Source organism: Loxodonta africana, unplaced genomic scaffold (genome assembly GCF_030014295.1).
Source record: "Loxodonta africana isolate mLoxAfr1 unplaced genomic scaffold, mLoxAfr1.hap2 scaffold_207, whole genome shotgun sequence".
Classification (NCBI taxonomy): domain Eukaryota; kingdom Metazoa; phylum Chordata; class Mammalia; order Proboscidea; family Elephantidae; genus Loxodonta; species Loxodonta africana.
The window spans coordinates 139352-162849 of record NW_026974946.1 but is presented as its reverse complement, the minus strand read 5'-3'; positions in this window follow the sequence as shown (position 1 = coordinate 162849).

Below are 23498 nucleotides of genomic sequence, written 5' to 3'. Positions count from 1 at the left end.
GTAGCTATAACTGCCCCATCCTGGCAACCACAAATGCCAGGAACCACAGTACCAACCCACCCTGTTGCCCTCCTCCATTTAGCATCCTCTGCCCCGCCTTTGCCCTCCCCACCTCTTTCTTCCACCTTCTGGCCATGGCCCCAGTAGGACCTGGCCCAGACCACTGGCCCTTTCCTGCAGGCTCCAGATGACTCCTGCCACCCACTGTGGCCCCAAGGGGACTAGACGTGAACCTCAGGCCCTTCCCTGCCAGCTCCAGACATCTACTGCCACCAGCCTCACCCCAGAGGGTACACAAGCAGGATTCCAGACTCTTCCTCACTGGCTCTGGGCCCCTTGTGCTGTCCACCACGGCCCCAAGGAGACCCGGTTAGGAGCCCAGGCCCCCCCCCCGCCTGCAACAGAAACCCCAACACCACCCATCTGGTGGAAGAGATCAAGGAAAATGCAGACAAAACTAACCAATATATAGCCAAAGTCAAAGAAAACACAGACAAATCAATAGGAAGAATTCAGAAAAAATAATACAGAATAAAATTTCAAAATAAATAATTAGAAATCTTACAAAAATAGCAATTACAAATCAAAATGATGATCAACAAGATTTCAGAAATGATAGTATCATAAAAGGTTTGAGGAGCAGGTTTGAAACAATGGAAAACAGGATCAGAGAAACTGAAAACAAATCTTTGGATACCAATTTGAGAAAAACTCAGAGAAAAGAATGAAGAAAAATGAAGAAACCATGAGAATGATGTGGGACACAATCAAGAGCAAGATTTTGTGAGTAATTGGAATTCCAGAATAGGGGGAGAAAATGGAAAACACAGAGAAGATCATTCAAGATTTGCTGACTGAAAACTTTCTTAGTATGAAAGATGAAATCTAATTATCTGAGAAGTTAAAAAAAAACCCATATAAGATTGTTGTTGTTCGGTGCTGTTGAGTCAGTTCTGACTCATAGTGAGCCTATGTACCACAGAACAAAACACTGCCTAGTCCTGTACCATCCTTATAATCATTGTTATGCTTGAGGCCCTTGTTACAGCCACTGTGGCAATAGATCTCATTGAGAGTCTTCCTCTTTTCCACTGACCCTGTACTTTACCAAACATGATGTCCTTCTCCAGGGACTGATCGTTCCTGACAATATGTCCAAAGTATGTAAAACGCAGTCTTGCCATCGTTGCTTCTAAGGAGCATTCTGGTTGTACTTCTTCCAAGACAAATTTGTTCATTCTTTTGACAGTCCATGGTATATTCAATATTCTTTGCCAACACAATTCAAAGGCGTCAATTCTGCTTCACTCTTCCTAATTCGCTGTCCAGCTTTCAAACACATAAGATGTGACTGAAAATACCATGGCTTAGGTCAGGTGCACCTTAGTCTTCAAGGTGACATCTTTGCTTTTGAACACTTTAAAGTGGTTATTTGCAGCAGATCTGCCCAATGCAATGCAGCTTTTGATTCTTTGACTGCTGTCTCCATGGGTGTTGATTGTGTATCCAAGTAAAATGAAATCCTTGACAACTTCAATTTTTTCTCCATTTTTCAGAATGTGGTTTATTGGTCCAGTTGTGAGGATTTTTTTCTCCTTTACTTTGAGGTGTAATCCATCTTGAAGGTCTTTGATCTTCATCAGTAAGTTCTTCAATTCCTCTTCACTTTCAGCAAGCAAGGTTGTGTCATCTGCATAATGCAGGGTGTTAAGGAGTCATCCTCCAATCGTGATGCCCTGTTCTTCTTCATATAGTCCAGCTTCTCAGCATACAGATTGAAAATGTATGGTGAAAGGATGCAAACCTGACGCACACCTTTCCTGACTTTAAACCACTCAGTATCCCCTTGTTCTGTCCAAACAACTATCTCTTGGTCTAGGTATAGGTTCCTCATGAGCACATTTAAGTGTTCTGGAATTCCTATTCTTCATGATGTTTTCCATAATTTGTTATGATCCACACAGTTGAATGCCTTCGCATAATCAATAAAACACAGGTAAACTTCTTTCTGATATTCTTTGCTTTCAGCCTGGATCCATCTGACATCAGCAATGATATCCCTGGTTCCACATCCTCTACTGAATCTGGCCTGAATTTCTGGCTGTTCTGTGTCAATCTTCAGCCACTTCTGAATGATCTTCAGCAAAATTTTGCTTACATGTGATATTAATGGTATTGTTTGATAATTTCCTCATTAGGTTGGATCCCTTTTCTTGGGAATAAGCATAAATATGGATCTCTTCCAGTCAGTTGGCCAAGAAGCTGTCTTTCAAATTTCTTGGCATAGACGAGTGAGCACTTTCAGCGCTGCATCCATTTGTTGAAACATCTCAATTGATAATAGTCCGTCAATTCCTGAATCCTTGTTTTTCCTCAGTGACTTCAGTACAGCTTGGATATCTTCCTTCAGTACCATCGGTTCCTGATCATTTCCTACCTCTTGAAATGGTTGACCGCTGACTAATTCTTTTTGGTGTAATGACTCTGTGTATTCCTTCCATCTTCTTTTGATGCTTCCTGCATTGCTTAATATTTTCCCCATAGAATCCTTCACTACTGCAACTCGAAGCTTGACTTTTTTCTTCAGTTCTTTCAGCTGGAGTAAAGCTGAGCATGTCCATTCCTTTTAGCTTTCTATCTCCAGCTCTTTCTACAAGCCGCCCTTTGAAGTCTTCTATTCAGTTCTTTTACTTTGTCATTTCTTCTTTTTGCTTTAGCTGCTCGATGTTTGAAAGCAAGTTTCAGAGTCTCCTCTGACATCCATCTTGGTTTTTTCTTTCTTTCCTGTCTTTTCAATGACCTCTTGCTTTCTTCACATATGATGTCCTTCATGTGATTCCACAACTCATCTGTCCCTCGGTCATTAGTGTTTAACGCATCAAATCTATTCTTCAGGTGGTCTGTAAATTCAGGTGGGATGTACTCAAGGTCATATTTTGGCTCTTGTGGATTTGCTCTGATTTTCTTCAGTTTCAACTTGAACTTGCGTGTGAGTAATTGATGGTCTGTTTCAGACTCAGCCCCTGGCCTTGTTCTGACTGATGATATCAAGCTTTTCCATCTTCTTTTTCCACAGATGTGGTCGATTTGATTCCTGTGTATTCCATCTGGTGAAGTTCATGTGTATAGTCACTGTTCATGTTGGTGAAAAAGGTATTTGCAAAGAAGAAGTCGTTGGTCTTGCAAAAACCTACCATTCAGTCTCCAGCGTTGTTTCTATCACCAAGGCCATATTTTCCAACTTCCAATCCTTCTTCTTTGTTTCCAACTTTTGCATTCCAATCACCAGTAATTACCCATGCATCCGGATTGCATGTTTGGTCAATTTCAGACTACAGAATTTGGTAAAAATCTTCAACTTCTTCATCTTTGGCCTTAGTGGTTGGTGTATAAATTTGAATAATAGTCATATTAATTGGTCTTCCTTGTAAGCATATGGATATTATCCTATCACTGATAGCATTGTACTTCAGGATAGATCTTAAAATGTTCTTTTCGACGATGAATGCAACACCATGCCTCTTCAAGTTGTCATTCCCGGCATGGTAGACTATATGATTGACCTATTCGATATGGCCAATACCAGTCCATTTCAGCTCACTAACACCTAGAATGTTGATTTTCATTTTTGATGATTTCCAATTTTCCTAGATTCATCCTTCTTACATTCCAGGTTCCCATAATTAATGGATTTTGCAGCTGTGTCTCCTCATTTTGAGTAGTACCATATCAGCAAATGAAGGTCCCGAAAGCTTTACTCCATCCACATCATTAAGGTCGACTCTACTTTGATAAGGAAGCTCTTCCCCAGTCATCTTTTGAGAGCCTTCCATCTTCTGGGGCTCATCTTCTGGCACTATGTCAGACAGTGTTCTGCCACTATTCATAAGGTTCTCACTGGCTAATTCTTTTCAAAAGTAGACCTCCAGGTTCTTCTTCCTAGTCTGGAAGCTCAGCTGAAACCTGTCCTCCATGGGTGATCCTGCTGATACCTGAGTACCGGTGGCATAGCTTCCAGCATCACAGCAACATGCAAGCCCCCACAGTATGACAAACTGACAGACACATGGGTGAATGAGATGGATTAGTGGCAGTTATACTGATGAGATCTACAAGATTAGATAGTGTCTTAAGCCAATCTCTTTTGAGATATAAAAGTAATGAGCGAAGAGACATGGGGACCTCATACCACCAAGTAAGCAGCACAAAGAGCAGAGCACGTCTTGTGTACCTGAAGTTCTTGTGCTGAGAAACTCCTAGACCAAGGGAAGATTGATGACAAGGGCCTGACAGAAAGAGAAGTCCTTCCACTGGAGCCGAAGCCCTGAATTTTTTCTTCCAGCCTAAAGACTATAAGAGAATAAATTTCTCTTTGTTAAAGTCATCCACTTGTGGTATTTCTGTTATAGCAGCACTAGATGTCTAAGACACTCCCCAAATAGAAGCTCTTAGTATATCTGTCTATCATCTATCTATCTATCTATCTATCTATCTATCTGTCTGTCTGTCTGTCTGTCTGTCTGTCTGTCTGTCTGTCTATCTATCTATCATCTATCTTTCTATCATCTATCTATCTATCTGTCACCTATATATCTATATAGATATATAGATAGTTGTAGTTAGGTGCCGTCCAGTCGGTTCTGACTCATAGCGACCCTGTACACAACAGAACAAAACACTGCCTGGTCCTGAGCCATCCTTACAATCATTGTTATGCTTGAGCTCATTGTTGCAGCCACTGTGGCAACCCACCTCATTGAGGGTCTTCCTCTTTTCCATTGACATATATACATATATATTATATATATATATACACACACACACATCTCTCTCTTAACCAATTACAGGTATTTGTCTCTGTAGAAAATCTTTCATATTGTACTCTCACAAATTCAAGATGTTGGTTTTTTTCCAATCATTTTTACACATTTAAACTATAGTTTCTTGATAAAGAATAAATATGAAGGGTTTCGTTTCCCGTATTTTGCATAATAATGTATGCAAGAAGAAATCATTTCCATGGTTTAGAGGACATATGCACAGATTTCTAGATACTTTATTATTTAAAGGTATTTTATTTAATTTCAATTATATAATTAAGTGCTTTCCAAAACATCAGTTATGCCATTTCCCCTGGTTACCATATTAGCATATAATATTTCAACAAAATATTGTTTTTAATTTGAAATTTATTGCTATATAATAAATATTTCATTGTGAGGAGGGTAAAAAAATAGTATATCGGGCCTCAGTAACATATATTATGAGCTAAGTGGTGAAGATTCAGAAGACTAAAGATCATAGACTGTGTTGTCATTAGACAGAGGCCAACATCACTATCTTGATTCTCCTTTTCAAATGGAGAATGAGAGAGCTCTAGTTTCTTCTCTTTGGACCAGTCTCAGCTCAGATACACTGAAAAACTTCAAGTTATAATGTTGTTTTTTTTAGTTGCCCTCCAGTCGGTTCCAACTCTTGGCAGCCCCATGCGGGCAAAATAGAACTGCTATATAGGGTTTTCAAGGCTATTTTCCGAAGTAAATTACCTGATGTATCTACCGAGGTGCCTCTGGATGGGTTCCAATCACCAACCTGTTGGTTAGTAGTCAAGTGCTTAACAGTTTGCACCACCCAAGGTATCCCTTTTAATTCCCACTGTGGGAATTAGACTCCACTTTAACATTTTTTTTAACATTAATGCTTCAGATTTCCCAAGAGATCCCATAAAGATACTTAATGATGTTATTTATTTATTTATTTATTTTAAGTTGATGATAAGGATGGCCAATTAGCATCTTCTCCACAAGAATCTCCAGGGCCTTATGCCAGAGTAAATATCCTCTTTGTTTACTATCCTTAAATCTACTGTGGAGTATTCAAGAGAGATTCAGAAAATCTATTGAAAAAATACTGTTATTGATTCTGTGTAAATAGCTTAATTACTAGGCTGTTAGGATGAACGCATTTGAAGAAACGTCAGAAAAATATCTCTGTAAAAGCCCCCCTGTGTGCTGATTAGAAAGAGAAAGAGATCCAACAAGGCTTACATTTGTTATTAAATGTTCCTGGATTTTAATGTGAGCAAGGTCTCCAATGACATTGAGAAAGCAAAGAAAAATTATGGGTGTGGAAGATACAAGTATTTTATTGCAAAATTCATTCCTATTACCTTTTAGGTTAGTGATACAGAAGAAACAATTCACAATGTGTCTGTAAACAAAACTCTTGTGGAATTCATAGACAGTAATTATTTTTAGTATTCTCTTGTTTTGTGTACAAAGCAATTACTACAGAATCCATTACATTGTGAGTGCTAGACCATAGTATTAAACCAATTAAATTCAGAATTACAGCAAAAGAAAACGTTTGTGTGAGTCATGATAAAGTTTCAATGAACATATCTGAAAGGGCATTTGCGTTTGTCTAATAGAATAACTCCGTGAACAAAAATTCACAGTAATTTTCATTAAAAATTCCACTGGCACACATTCATGCATTTAATAAAGGCTTGGGTACATTATTGGTGCTCTGATGGCACAGTGGTTAAGAGCTCAGCTGCTAACCAAAAGGACAGTGGTTCAAATCCACCAACTGCTCTTAGGAAGCCCCATGAGGCAGTTCTACTGACTCGATTCAGCTCGATTTGATTTGATTTGGGTCTATTCGGCTCGATTTCGCCGTATTTGGTCCTATTCGGCACATTCGGCTCTATTCAACACTTTTCTACTCTATTCATCTCTGTTCGACTCCATTCCACACCATTCTACTCCATTCTACACTATTCTATTCTACAGAACCCTGCCCCACCCTTCCCTATCCTAATCTAGTCTGTTCTTTTCTATTCTGTTGTATTCTATTCTCGTTTTCTATTTTCTCTGTTCCATCCTATGCTACTCTACCATACCCTACACTAAACTAACCTGCCTTGACTTACGCTGTTCTACTCTATTTTCTTCTCTCTGTTCCACCGTATGCTACCCTACCCTATGCTACCCCACCGTACCGTACCCTACTACTCAATAAGGGTACTAATTAAGGGTACTAGTTCGGGCGAAGGGACTACTTAAGGCAAGGGTACTAGTTCAGGCTACTAGTTAAGGCCAGGGTACTAGTTAAGGGTACTAGTTATGTAAGGGTATTAGTTAAGGGTACTAGTTAAGGCATGGGTACTTGTTGAGGGTACTGGTTAAGGCAAGGGTACTAGTTAAGGCAACACTACTAGTTAAGAGTACTAGTTAATGCTAGGGAACTAGTTAAGGCAAGGGTACTAGTTACGACTACTAGTTAAGGCAAGGGTACTAGTTAAGATTACTGGTTAAAGCAAGGTACCAGTTAAGACTACTATTTAAGGCAAGGGTACTAGTTAAAACTACTAGTTAAGGCAAGGGTACTAATTCATTCTACTAGTTAAGGCAAGGATACTAGTTTGGATTACTGATTTAGGGTACTTGTCAAAGCAATGGTACTATTCAAGGCTAGTTGTCTAGGCTACTGATTTATGCCACTACTCTAGCTGACTGGTCCAGCTTACTAGTCTAGGCTACTACTCTAGCCTTGTGTACTCTACTGTAGTCTACTTTCGCCTACCCTATCATAAATTACCCTACCCTAACCTATTCTATTTGATTCGATTCAAAGCATTTTGACGTGATTGGACGTGATTATGCTTGAATCGGCTTGATTCGGCAACATCAGCTCGATTCAGTTCGAATTGCTTCTATTCTGCTGATTTCAACTTGATTTGGCTCGGTTCAGCCTTATTCAGCCCTATTTGGCTCGATTCGACTTTTTTCTACTCTATTTGTCTCTTTTTGACTCCATTTGACTCCATTCTACACTATTCTGTTCTACCCTACCCTACTCTAATGTAATCTATGCTAATCGATTCGATTGGACACGATTAGAAGCAATTCGACGCGATTCATCTCGTTTTGTTTCCATTTGGATCGATTCGGCTAGATGTAGCTCTATTCAGCTATATCCTGCACTATTTGACTCTATTCGTCTCAATTCTACTCTACTCTTCTCTGCTCTACCCTACTGTACTATATTCTATTCTTTCTATTCTGTACTGTTCTTTTCTATTCTAGTCTACCCTCCCCGCTCCTAGCCTACCCTTCTCTAGTCTATTTGATTAGATTCGATTTGACGCATTTCCACGCAATTCAAAGCGATTAGGCTTGAATCAGCTCGATTTGGTTCGAATAGGCTCTATTCGGCTCGATTTGGTTCCATTTCGCTCCATTCGGCTCGATTTGGCTTGAATTGCATCGATTCTACTGGATTCTGCTCGATAAGGCCAAATTTGACACTGTTTGGCCCTATTCTGCTCTATTCAACTCTTTTCTACTCTATTCATCTCCATCCGTCTCTGTTGGACTCCATTCAACTCCATTCCACACCATTCTACACTATTTTCTATTCTACCCTTCCCTACCCTAATCTATTCTAATCCATTTGATTTGATTTGAGCCGATTCGAAGCAATTCGATGCAATTCATCTTCTTTTGTCTCCATTCGGCTCAATTCAGCTATATTCTGCAGTATTTGACTTTTTTCTACTCTACTCTATTCTATTCTGTTGTATTCTTCTATTCTGTCTCTCCTATGCTGTTGTACTCTCTTCTATTCTACGCTACCCAAACCTACTGCACCCCACCCAAACCTACCCTGCTTTAATCTATTTGAATCAATTCGATTCAATTCGACACGATTTGACAGGATTCGACTCTATTTGACGAGATCTGAAGGCATTTGAAGGGATTTGAACAGATTTGACGAGATTCCACGCGATTTGACGTGATTCAGTAGGATTCTATGAGATTTGACGCAATTCGAAGTTATTCAACCTGATACAATGGGATTCGACACGATATGAAGCAATTTGACCTTGTTTGATGCAAAACAATGTGACTCGACTCAATTTGACGTGATTCGATGCGATTAGACACTATTCGGCGACAGTCAGTGTGATTCTGCTTGATTCAGCTCAATTAGGTACGATTCAGCACTATATGGCTCTTTTTGGCTGTATTCTGATCCATTCAGCTCTATTCGTCTCTATTCAGCCTATTCGGCTCTATTTGATTCTACTCTTTTCCCCTCTATTCTATTCTATTCCTTCTGTTCTAATCTCTTCTATCTTACTCTACTCTGTTCTATTCTACCCTCCCAACCCCTACTCTTCTCTAATCTATACGTTTCAATTGGACTTGACCTATTTAACGCGATTCGACGCGATTAAGCTTGAATCAGCTTGATTCGGATGGGTTTGGCTCTATTCGGCTCAGTTAGGATCCATTCACCTCATTTTGGCTTGAATCGCCTTGATTCTGCTTGATTCGGCCTTATTTGGCCCTATTCTGCTCTATTCGACTCTTTTCTACTCTATTCATCTCTATTCGACCCCATTCTATTCCATTCCACACCATTCTACACTATTCTCCTCTATTCTATTCTACCCATCCCTACTCTAATCTATTCTAACTGGTTCGACTTAATTGGACCCGATTTGAAGTGATTCAACGCGATTCGTCTCGTTTTGTCTCCATTCGCTACGTTCTACACTGTTTGACTCTTTTCTACTCTACTCTATTCTATTCTGTTGTATTCTTTCTATTCTGTTCTGTTCTCTCCTATTCTGTTGTACTCTATTCTATTCTACCCTATGCAACCCTACTGCACCCACCCAAACCTACCCTAATTTAATCTATTTGATTTAGTTCAACGCGATTTGACAGGATTCGACGAGGTTCGAAGGGATTCAAAGAGATTTGACGAGATTCCATGTGATTCAACGTGATTCAGCAGAATTCTATGAGATTTGATGTAATTTGAAGTTATTTGACGTGATGTGATGTGATTAGCCATGATTCGAAGACGTTCAACACATTTTGACGCGATACGAAGCGATTCGACCTGGTTTGATGCAAAACGAGGTGATTCGGTGTGATTCGACATGATTCGACTCTATTTGGGGACGGTCAGTGCGAGTCTCCTTGATTCAGCTTGATTAGGTGCAATTCGGCACTATACGTCTCTTTTTGACTGTATGCAGCTCCATTCAGCTCTATTCGTCTCTATTTTCTCTATTCGGCCTATTCGGCTCTATTCGACTCTATTTGACCCTACTTTTTTCCACTCTATTCTATTCTGTTCTAATATCTTCTATTCTACTCTACTCAATCCTACCCTTCTCTAATCTGTACATTTGGATTGGATTTGATGCATTTAACGCTATTCGACGTGATTAAGCTTGAGTTGGCTCGATTCGGATCAATTTGACTCTATTCGGCTCATTTAGGCTCCATTCGGCTCGTTTTGGCTTGAATCACTTCAATTCTACTCGATTCTGCCTTATTCAGCCCTGTTCTGCTCTATTCAACTCTTTTCTACTCTTTTCGTCTCTATTTGACTCCATTCTATTCATTCCACACCATTCTATTCTACTCTACCCTACCCTACACCACTCTAATTTACTCAAATCGATTGGACGCGATTCCTCTCATTTCGTCTCCATTCAGCTCTATTCAGCTCTATTCGACTCTATTATACTCCAGTCTACTCTGTTGTGCTCTAGTCTACTCTTCTCTATGCTATTGTATTTTTTTCTATTCTGTTCTGTTCTATTCTACTCTGTTCTACCCTACCCTATGCTACCCAACTCTAATCAATTCTAATCCATTTGATAGGATTCGATTGAACCCATTTTGACGAGATTTGGCTCGATTTCGCTCTATTTGACTCTGTTCGAATCTATTCTACTCTATTCCCCTCTACTCTACTCTAGCCTATGCTTTTCTGTATTCATTCTGTATTGTTCTTTACTATTCTATTCTGTTCTACTCTATTCTACCCTACCCTACCATACCTGAACCTCCCCTACACTAATCTATTCAATTCCATTCAACGAATTTTGATTCAATTCAGGTTGAATCGGTTCGATTTGTGTCCATTCGACTCCATTTGCCTTGAATAGTGTCGATTCGGTTGATTAGGCTCGATTCGGCTCCATTAAGCTCGATTCACTGGATTCAGCTTGATTTGGTTCAATTCGGCTAGATTCGGCTCTCTTCAGGCTTTTCGGCACTATTCGGCTCTATTCGGCTCTTTTCTACTGTATTTGACTCCATTCGATTCCATTGCACACCATTCTACTCAATTCTACACTATTCTACTCTAAATCTAATTTACAGTAATTGATTCAATGGGATTCGATGCGATTTGTCTCGTTTCGTCTCCATTTGGCTCGATTCAACTCTGTTCTACTCTACTCTATTCTACTCTACACTATTCTGCTCTGCTCTACCCTTTTCTACTTTATACCCTTTTCTATTGTATTCTTTCTATTCTCCTCTACTGTGATCAATTCTATTCTACTCTATTCTATCCTATCCTACTCTAATCTATTCTGTTGGATTCCATTCCATGCATTTAGATGCGATTTAGCTCAAATCAGCTCCATTGCACTCCATTCATTCCCCTTTGGCTCAAAAATGTTCGATTCATCTCTAATCGGCTCCATTCGGCTCTAGTCGGTTCTATTCGGCTCTAATAGGCTCTATTCAGCTCTATTCACTTCTATTAGACTCTACTCAACTCTATTATCTCTTTTCGACTCCATTCAACTCCATTCTACACCATGTTCCTCTACTGTTCTCTATTGTATTGTATTGTACTCTACCCTATTCTAGTCTATTCTAATCGATTGGATTTGATTTGAGTTGCATCGATGGGATTCAATGCAATTCGACGGGATTCGACACGATACGGCACGATTCCGCAGTACTCGGTGCCATTCGTCTTGATTTCTATCGCTTCGGCTCTTTTTGGCTCTATTTGGTTGTATTTGTCTCTATTCGGCAATATTCGACTCCATTCTACTCTACTCATCTATACTCTATTCGACCCTATTCTATTCTTTCAGTTCTGTTCTATCCTGTTCTGCTCTACTGCATTCTATTCTACCCTACCCTACCCTAACTTACTCTAATCTGTTCGATTCTATTGGACACACTTGAACACGATTCGGCCTGATTCGGGTCATATCGGCTCGATTCAGCTCCTTTCCACTCCATTAGACTCGATTCGGTTCTACTCAGCTCTTTTCCACTCTATTCGGCTCTTTTTGGCAGTATTTGACTCTATTTGACTCTAGTGTACTCTATTCTTTCTGTTCTGTTCTAGTCTACTCTATTCTATTCTACCCTACCCTACCCTAACCTTACCTGCCCTACACTAATCTATTTGATTCGATTCGACACATTCCCACGCGATTCGACATGATTCATCTTGATTCACCTCGAATTTGGTCGATTCGGCTATATGCAGCTCTGTTCGGCTCTTTTCGGCTCTATTCAACTCGATTTGACTCTATTCTACTGTACTCGACTCTCCTTAATTCTATTCTTTCTATTGTGTTCTGTTCTGTTCTATTCTAACCTCTCCTACCCTACCCTCCTCTACTCTATTCGATTCGATTCAATGCATTTCGACATGATTCCATGTGATTAGGCTTGAATCGGCTTGATTTAGCTCTATTTGGCTTGAATCAGGTCAATTCGGCTCGATTCTGCTCCATTCAGCATAATTAGGCTCGATCGAACCTTACTTGGCCTTGTTCGGCTCTATTCAACTCTTTTCTACTTTATTCGTTTCTATTAGGATCCATTCGACTCCATTTCACACCATTCTACTCTGTTAGACTCCATTCTACACTATTTTACTCTATTCTATTCTGTTCTACCCTACCCTACTCTAATCTGTTCTAATCGATTCGATTCATTGAGATTTGTCCCGTTTCCTCTCCATTCAACTCAATTCAGCTCGAATTGCATCTATTCATCTATATTCTGCACTACTCGACTCTGACTATTCTACTCTACTCCATTCTACTCTTGTATTCTCTTCTCTTCTACTCTATGCTACTCTATTCTATTCTTCTGTGCCTTACACTACCGAATCCCAGCCTAACCTACACTATTCTAATTGGTTCAATTTAATTCGATTCCATTCAATTCGACCTGATTTGACACAGTTCGACGGGATTCGGTAAGATTCCACGAGATTCAATGGGTTTTGGTGGGATTTGATGGAATTCGATGAGACTCAATGCAATACGATGCTATTAGGTGCGATTTGGCTCGATTTAGCTCAGCTCATTTTGTTTGTCTCTATTTGGCTCGTTTCAGCTCCATTCAGCTCGAATCCACTCGATTCGGCCCGGTTCATCTCTATTCGGCTTGATTCAGCCCTATTTGGCCCTATTCGGCGCTATTCGGCTCTATTCAACGCTTTTCTACTCTATTCATCTCTGTTCGACTCCATTAGACTCCATTCCACACCATTCTACACTATTCTATTCTACAGAACCCTACCCAACCCTACCCTATCATATTGAGTCTGTTCTTTTCTATTCTGTTCTATTCTATTCTCGTTTTCTATTTTCTCTATTCCATCCTACGCTACTCTACCATACCCTACATTAAATTAACCTCCCCGACCTATGCCATTCTATTCTATTTTATTCTTTTTTGTCTGTTCCACCGTATGCTACCCTACACTATGCTACCTCACTGTATCATACCCTATTATTTAGGGGTACTCAATAAGGGTACTAATTAAGGGTACTAGTCCGGCCAAGGGTACAACTTAAGGCAAAGGTACTAGTTCAGGCTACTAGTTAAGGTCAGGGTACTAGTTAAGGCAAAATTTCTAGTTAAGACTACTAGTTAAAGCAAGGGTACTAGTTAAGACTACTAGTTAAGGCAAGGCTCTTAGTTAAGATTCAGCTTGATTTTGCTCGAATCGCTTCGATTCAGCTCGTTTCGACTCGATTCGGCTTGGTTCAGCCTCATTCAGCCCCATTCGGCTCAATTCGACTCTTTTCTACTCTATATTTCTCTATTTGACTGCATTTGACTCTATTCTACTCCTTTCTACTCTATTCTGTTCTACCCTATCCTACTCTAATCTATGCTAATGGATTCGATTCGACGCGATTCGTCTCTTTTTGTTTCCATTAGGCTCAATTCGGCTAGAATTGGCTCTATTCAGCTATATCCTGCACTATTTGACTCTATTCGGCTCATTTCTACTCTACTCTTCTCTACTTTTCTCTGCTCTACTCTACTGTACTATATTCTCTTCTTTCTATTCTGTACTGTTCTATTCTATTCTACTCTCCCCACCCCTCCCCTCCCCTTCTCTAATCTATTTGATTCGATTCGACGCATTTCCACTCGATTCGATGCGACTAGACTTGAGTCAGCTCGATTCGCTTCAAATCGGCTCTATTTGGCTCCATTTCACTCCATTCAGCTATATTTTGCTCGAACTGCATCGATTCTGCTGCATTCTGCTCTATTAGGCCTTATTTGGCCCTATTCTGCCTATTCGACTCTTTCCTATTCTATTCATCTCTATCCGTCTCTATTCGACTCCATTCCACACTATTCTACACTATTCTCCTCTATTCTATCCTACCCTTCCCTATCATAATCTATTCTAATTCATTCCATTTGATTTGACCCGATTCGAAGCGATTCAACGCGATTCGTCTCGTTTTGTCTCCATTTGGCTCATTTCGGCTATGTTCTGCACTATTTGACTCTATTCTACTCTACCGTATTCTATTCTGTTGTATTCTTTCTATTCTGTTCTGTTCTCTCCTATTCTGTTGTACTCTATTCTATTCTACCCTACCCAACCCTACTGCACCTCACCCAAACCTACCCTACTTTAATCTATTTGACTCAATTCAATTCAGTTCGACGTGATTTGACAGAATTCGACGGGATTCCACGAGATCCGAAGGAATTCGACGGGATTCAAAGAGATTTGACCAGATTCTATGCAATTCGACGTGACTCAGCAAAATTCTATGAGATTTGACGCAATTCGAAGTTATTCGACGTGATACAATGCTATTCACCGTGATTCGACAACATTCGACCCAAATTGACGTGATATGAAGCGATTCGACCTGGTTTGACACAAAACGCTGTGATTCGATGTGATTCGATGGTATTCGGTGACAGTCAGTGCGATTCTGCTTGATTCAGCTCGATTAGTTGCGATTCGGCACTATACGGCTCTTTTCAGCTGTATTCAGCTCCATTCAGCTCTATTCGTCTCTATTCGGCCTATTTGGCTCTATTCAACTGTATTCGACCCTACTCTTTTCCACTCTATTCTATTCCTTCTATTCTGTTCTAATCTCTTCTATTCTACTCTATTCTACCCTCCCCTCCCCTCCCCTTCTCTAATCTATACGTTTCTATCGGATTTGATGCATTTAACGCGATTTGACGCAATTAAGCTTGAATCGGCTCGATTTGGATCGGTTTGGCTCTATTCACCTCAATTAGGCTCCATTTGGCTCGTTTTGGCTTGAATCGCTTCGATTCTGCTCGATTCGGCCTTATTTGGGCCTATTCTGCTCTATTCGACTCTTTTCTACTCTATTCGTCTCTGCTTGACTCCATTCCACTCCATTCTACTCACTCCACACCATTGTATGCTATGCTACTCTATTCTGCTCTACCCTACCTACACCACTCTAATTTAATCGATTCTACACGATTCCTCTCATTTCGTCTCTATTCGTCTCTATATACTCTAGTCTACTCTGTTGTACTGTAGTCTACTCTTCTCTATTCCATTGCATGGTTTCTATTCTGTTCTATTTCTATTCTGCCTTGCCATGCTGTGCCATTCCCTGCCATGCCGTGCCCTGCTCTGCCCTGCCTTCCCATCCCCTCCCCTCCCCTCCCCTGCTCTGCCCTGCCCTGCTCTGATTTTCAGCGCGAATTGGCATGAATCAATGCAATTTTACCCAATTTGACGCCATTTGGTGTGATTCGACTTGGTTCGACTAGATTCTATTCTATTTTTCTGATCTCTCTGTTCCACCCTTTGCTACCCTACCCTACCCTGCCCTAATCTAGTCTGTTCTTTTCTATTCTATTCTCTCTATTCCACCCTATGCTACCCCAGCATATGCTACCCTAGCATGCGCTACAACTACCCTACTCTATCATTACCCTACCATACCCTACCTGAGGAGTCAAGTCTACTAGTCAGGGCTAATTTCACTCAGCATAATGCCTTCCAGATTCGTCCATGTTATGAAATGTTTCACAGATTCATCACTGTTCATTATCAATGCATAATCTCCCATTGTGTTACTATGCCATAATTTATTCATCCTTTCATCAGTTGATGGGCACCTTAGTTGCTTCCATCTTTTTGCTATTGTAAACAGAGTTTCAGTGAACATGGGTGTACATATATCTGTTCGTGTAAAGGCTCTTATTTCTCTAGGATATATTCCAAGATGTGGGATTGCTGGATCATACGGTATTTCTATTTCTAGCGTTTTTAAGGAAGCGCCAAATCACTTTCCAAAGTGGTTGTACCATTTTACTTTCGCACCAGAAGTGTATAAGTGTTCCAATATCTGCACAGCCTCCCCAACATTTACTGTTTTGTGTCTTTTGGATTAAACCACCCTTGTTGGAGTGAGGTGAAATCTCATTGTAGTTTTGATTTGCATTTCTCTAGTGACTAATGATCTTGAGCATTTCCTCATGTATCTGTTAGCTACCCTTCTTTAGTGAAGTTTCTGTTCATATCTTTTATCCATTTTTTAAATTGGGTTATTTGTCTTTTTGTAGTTGAGTTTCTGCAGTATCACGTAGATTTTAGAGATCAGGCACTGATCAGAAATTTCATAGCTAAAAACTTTTTCCCAGTCTGTAGGTAATCTTTTTACTCTTTTGATGAGGTCTTTGAACGAGCATAGGTGTTTGATTTTTAGGAGCTCCCAGTTATCTAGTTTTTCATCCGCATTTTTAGTAATGTTTTGTATACTGTTTATGCCATGTATTAGGGGTCTTAACGTTGTCCTTTTTTTCTTCCAGTGGGATGCAGACCCCAAATTCTCATAAAAAGACCAGACGTAACAGTCTGACTGAGACTAAAAGGACCCCAGTGGTCATGGCCCCCAGACCTTCTGTTGGCCCAGGACAGGAACCATTCCCAAAGCCAACTCTTCAGACAGGGATTGGACTGGACAATGGGTTGGAGAGGGATGCTGGAGAGGAGTGAGCTTCTTGGATCTGGTGGACATCGGAGACTATGTTGGCATCTCCTGCCTGGAGGGGAGATGAGAGGGTAGAGAGGGTTAGAAGCTGGAGAAATGGACACAAAAAGAGAGAGTGGAGGGGGGGAACACGCTGTCTCATTAGGGGGAGACCAATTGACAGTATGTAGCAAGGTGTATATAAGTTTTTGTATGAGAGACTGACTTGATTTGTAAACTTTCACTTAAAGCACAATAAAAATTAAAAAAAAAGATTGGAAAAAAATCTGCGAGTGGTCATCTAAGATACTCCATTCGTCTCACCCCTTCAGGAGCAAGGAAGAATGAAGAAAACTAAAAATACAAGGGAAAGATCAGTTCAAAGAACTAATGGACCACATCTACCATGGCCTCCACCAGACTTAGTGCAGTAAAACTACTTGGTGCCTGGCTACCACCACCACTGGCTGCTCTGATAGGGATCGCAATAGAGAGTTTTGGACACTCCTGAAGAAAAATGTAGAAAAATATTCTAACTCACAAAAAATACCAGACTTACTGGCCTGACAGATTGCAGAAACCCCGAGTGTATGGCCCCCAGGCACCCATTTAGCTCAGTAAAGAAGTCACTCTTGAGGTTCACCCTTCAGCCAAAGATTAGACAGACTCACGAAACAAAATGAGACTAAAGGGGCTCAACAGCCAACGGGCAAGGACTGGAAGGCAGGAGGCGGCAGGAAAGGCAGTAATAGGGATCCCAAGTTTGAGATGAGACAGTGTTGACATGTTGTGGTGTTGGTAACCAATGTCATAAAACAATATATGTATTAGCTGTTTAATGAGAAGCTAGATTGTTCTGTAAACCTTCATCTAAAGTACAATAAAAAACAAAGGTGGAAACAATCCAAGTGTCTATCAAAAGATATTGAATATGCAATATGTGACATAGAAATACGTGTGATATGTTGCAGCCATAAAGAGCAATGATGTTCTATTATTTGTAATAAATTGATGGACCTTGAATAGACTCTTCTGAGTGAAATAACTGAAATCCCAAGAACAATTACTGCATGATCCCACTTATACGAAAATCTACAGTAAGCAAAATACACTGTAGATTAAAGGCTAGGATGGCTAGAGGCAAAAAAGCATAGGGAGTAATTGTTAAAAACAAAATAACAGCAACAAAATGAATATTCCTAACCAAATGAAAAGGAACCTGTGAAATATTGTATTTAAACTAGGTGATATATTACTATACAAAGGCAGGCCAACCACCATTCTGCCAACAAAAGAGCACATAAAAACTATAAAACGGAGTCATCATGTTGGAAATAACATACACAGCAGGCTGGTTAGGCTACAAGTAATCCATTTGTACTACAGAGAAGCAGTTACTGGATCATTCCAGAAAGAGGTGGCAGTATACTTTGGGGCAGTAGAATCCACTAAAAGGAAGGAGACTCAACATAAGGCACAGCAATCCTTGGGTGGGTACAAGTGAGGTAGGAGGCCTGTGTGGAGTCAACTGGGGTCCATAATGGTCACCTGATACCCTATGGTGTGTCTGTAGCTGCACATTAAAAAAAATAATCATGGGGGAAAATAAAGAAGGTCAAGTCACCCTATCAGAAAAAACAGAACGATGACATGAGCCTCCCAGTGCCAGCAGCATCCTAATGGCTTCAGAAAAGAAAGGAGTCAGGAAAGTAAGAGTCATTTCTATTCACAGGTGGGCTTCCCCATGCTCTCTAGATCCACCCTCCCCACCCTCTCTCAGGGCCAGTGCTTCCCCATGCCCTCCCTTGTCACTTATCTGACCTTAACCCTTGCCTTGCTTCTTCCACTCCCATTGAACTGGCACCAAGCCTACCAGGGAAAGTGGAGATCAGCACCAAGAGATGAGACACACCACAGAAAGTGAGTACATTCTCTCTTTGGGGTACTAAGGCCTCCTGTGACAGAAGAGACAAGGGGTGTGGCTGGGAAGCCCTACTACAAGAGGGATCTGTCATATTCTTCCAGATTGTTCAAGGAACACACACCCAGTTCCTCATCTCCCTTACCTGTCAGATCCCTGAGCCACCAGAGTGAGGCCCAGCCCCACATACCTGCTCAGGTTTCACTGAGACCTTCACCTGGATCTCAGGTCTCCCAGCACAGGAGCACATCAGAAGGTTCACACTGCCCACAGCCATGGTTGGAGAAATTCTGGCTGTGAAGGTCTGTATCTGGCTGTTTTTCAGCCAACTGAGGTCCCCTCAACTCAGGGTTCTTGGGCCCTCTCTTCCCAGTCCCAGGTACTAACATTATATTTTCCTACCTCCTGGTTACTGGTGCTCTCTGACTCTAGAAAGGCTCCCCAGCTCTGAGGGGCAGCCTTTTGGTGGGACTTCCAAGCCAGGCTTGCCACAGGTGCACCTTTCTTACCAAAGTGACCTCTTTCATTTTTATAACTTTAAGGGAGTCTTTTGCAGCAGATCTGCCCAATACAACACGTCCTTTGATGTCCTGATTGCTGCTTCCTTGGTTACTGAATGTTGATGAAAGAGTCACGAAATCCTTGACAACTTCAAATATGTCTCTATTTCCTTTGTTAGTCCAACTTGACAATTTTCATTTTCTTTATGTACAGGTGTAATTCACATTGAAGCTGTGATCTTTGAACTTCATCAGGTAGTTCTTAAAGTTTTCTTCATTTTCAGCATGCGAGGTTGTGTCGCCTTCATATCCCAGGTTGTAAATGACACTGCTGCAATCTTGATGTCCATTCTTCTTCATATACTCTGGCTTGTCAGATTATTTGTTAATCATAAAAAAAAAAAATCATAGAGATAGCACACATATGCTCCATCTACTATCCCAAGTTAACAGGAACTGATTCCAGCATAACTGATCTACTTTCTTATGAGTATATACACACACTCCACCTGCACCACGAGAAGAACCCTTAACTCCCACCCCTAATATGTAAACCAAATATCGCTATATACATCCAGAACACACAACTCACAACTCCTGAACAAACACATACAAATACTAGCATACCCTGAATATATATACATACCACCTTTTACTGCCTAGAGTTTTACTGAAAATCTATGGTCCGTGAATATTCACAGCCATTCCTACAACTATATATGTGCTCTCCACACTTGCCTGAACAGGCACATGTACAACCAAGAGTACCCATGTATACTCAGTGACCACTGTACACACAATCAAACTATCTATCACCATCAGGGTCAAAATGTCATCTCATAAGCCACCGTAATACAGACGACACAAAATTCCACATCTCTAAAACACATATAATACACAATTCCCAAAAAGCATGCACAATTTATGTAAACCCTCTCAGTTTCCAAATATACATACTTAACCTCCTACATCCTCCAGAATAAACACCCTAGAAAACCAATGGAACCAAATACAAACACAGCCACATACAATATATATAATAAATATATATAAATACACCACACAAACACAGAAAATGCAAATACAAGCTATACCACCAAATTCTGCAAGAATTAGGCCAGAATAGGCACAAAGAGGAACTCTGACTGCTTTCATACAGACAAAACCCACATACACTCACCCAAAACTCAACCATGGGTGTACGCCCCACACATTCAGAGATGCAGATAAAACTCTAAAACACCGCCAATCCTAGCACTGTAGCTAATATACGCACACAACCTACTCCCCTACGTACCCTGGTGTGCACAAATACCAGACGCCACACACATGCACACACACAGACACAAATATCCCCAATTCCTCAAAATATACATGACCCAAAACACTATAGCACATCTCTAGAACATAGGCTCACTTTCCCAACATCCACATATACCCAAACACACATAGACGTACCCTAACATTCTCCAAAGAAATACAGGTAGAATACTCCAAGAATAATTCACGCATCCACTCATGACTTACATACACCAGTATATACTCCCCACTCACAATGAAATAGCTCTTACACATCCTATAGAAATACACTGAAACTCCATTCCAGGTCCCATATCCCATGTTTCTCAAAATCTCACACATAACCATATCAACATGCTTCTAAAAAAAATGTGTAAATACAATTCCCCACTCTCTGTGCAAATACAGAACCCCATCTTTTCGTCATATACACCCATCCTCATTTCCCAGAAAATACCATACTCCCTACTGAAAAATGTTACACATAGCCCTAGAAAATAGTCATCTAAACTGCCATGTCCCTTCATGAAACACACAAACTCATTACATATACAGCTGTCCTCATACCCCAATTATAGCCTAAAGTATCCAGGATACTAAACCTATGCTAAAATATGACCCTGTATCTTCCAGTACTAATGTAACCTCACAATGCCTGCCTATACATAATCCAACAATTCGAAATACTCAAACAGAAATCAATCCCCAATTTTCCAGAATACAGAATCATAGAAACCCCAAAATAAACATGGAAGGATGCATGTGCAACTCCAGAAAAGCACCCAAAGCAACACAACCATACGACATGCCCTGAGTACACACCAGTGACTCTCCCTCATTCCCCAAATATAGAAAAAGAACTGGTCCTACACCCAAACTAATATACACAGGTACACTCCCTCAAATGCCCCAATGGAAAGCAGAGAAACCCATTCCAAACCTGCCATTATGTACACACAAAGACCCAGAATTCATGGCAGAAGAGCCAGACCCAAAGTGTTCCCCTGAGCCACAATTTGTAAACAGCTCACCTCCAAGTCTTTGAGTGCACATGCCTGTATCTCATGTCCTGCACACTCCCACAAAAATACACTCATATTGCACCCCAAATATTCATGTAGACACCACCAATGCACACACTTAATACAAATACAAACTTCCCGAGAACCCATTCAACACATACACAGCCTCCAAACTGTGAATTCATATAGACACATTTCTAACAGAGCCCCTATAGGGGAGTAAAGCATAGTAGCAAAATTACTAAGGATGAGTTTGAGTAGCCTTTACCTTTGTTTGTAAGGGAATTGACAGGAGAAAGTGGAAGAGCAGTACACTGTTGTCTGCAGGGTCTGAGGTCTCGCCCTCGACAGCCCAGCCCAGCCATTAGACCTACCCTTAGGGACCCTGCCATTCCCTGCTCATGCCTGCGTGTCTCCCTGAAGAGGACCTTCTGCAACTGGTGCCTGAGGCCTTTAGAGTGTAGAAGTTCCAGTCTCAGGAGAGGGTGCGCATGTGTGACCTCCTAAAGCAAGGCGGGAATGGGATCACCTGAGCCCTGCTGGTGCATTAGCTAAGTGCTAGGGCTGCTAACCAAAAGGTCACCAGTTTGATTCCACCAGCCATTACTTGGAAACCCTATGGGGTTGTTCTACCCTGTCCTATAGGGTCGCTATGAGTCGCAATCGACTCTAAGGCAATTGGTTTATGGAGAGCAGTGCAGGAGCAGAATACAGAGCATCTGGGGCGCATTCTGAGGCTTCTTGGAAAGTAGACTACACCTCCTCACCCGGAAGCTCCACGTTAGCCCTTCCGCCAAAGGAGGATGTCTGAAGCCACCACTCATGCTTTGTAAAAATAGTGGTCATTGCTGTTTTGTGCCATGGAGTCGATCCCCCCTCACAGAGACCCTATAGGGCAGAGTAGAACTGCCGATTAGGGTTTCCTAGGCTGTAATCTTTAGGGGAGCAGATTCCCTGCTCTTTCTTCTCTAAAGCCAGAGCCTCAGTTGCTGGTATTTGGTTAGCAGCCCAGCGCTTAACCTTGCACCATCAGGGCTCCTTACCTAAAGCATAGCCTTTGCCGTGTAGTCCATTCCGAGTTACACCAATCCTATAGGACAGAGTAGAACTGACCCATAGGGTTTCCAAGGAGTGGATAATGGATTTGAACTGCCAAATTTGGGTTAGTAGTCAGGCTCTTAATCACTTGGCACCGCTTAAAATACAGTATCCTCGAATTGGGAATAGTGCTCTTACACATTTAGATACACTTTGGACCACATTTGTTTCTTCTTCTGAATGGACTTTCAAAAAATACTGTTTCTTTTTCCTATTCACTTTGAAAGTTCTTTTACACAACAGCACAGCCAAAGAATTTTAGATCTGGGAAACACTGTAAGATATGCTTTCTTCTGACTCCATTCTTAGGTTTTTCCTACTGTATTTACTGTCACACAGTATTTTTCATGCTGCATTTATTTAATACATAGACATTTCACAATAAATATTGATGTACCAAGGTTTTGTCTGAAATGTACTTGTTACCTTGACTAAGACAGTTGAGGGGCAGGTCCCAGAAAGTAGCCCCTGGCCTCGCCTAGGTCCTTGCTCCTCACAAGCTGAATGGCTTAAGATGCATCCTTAGCATATACAAGTCGGATAATAAAATTTATGGAATTTTTATTCCAAAATAA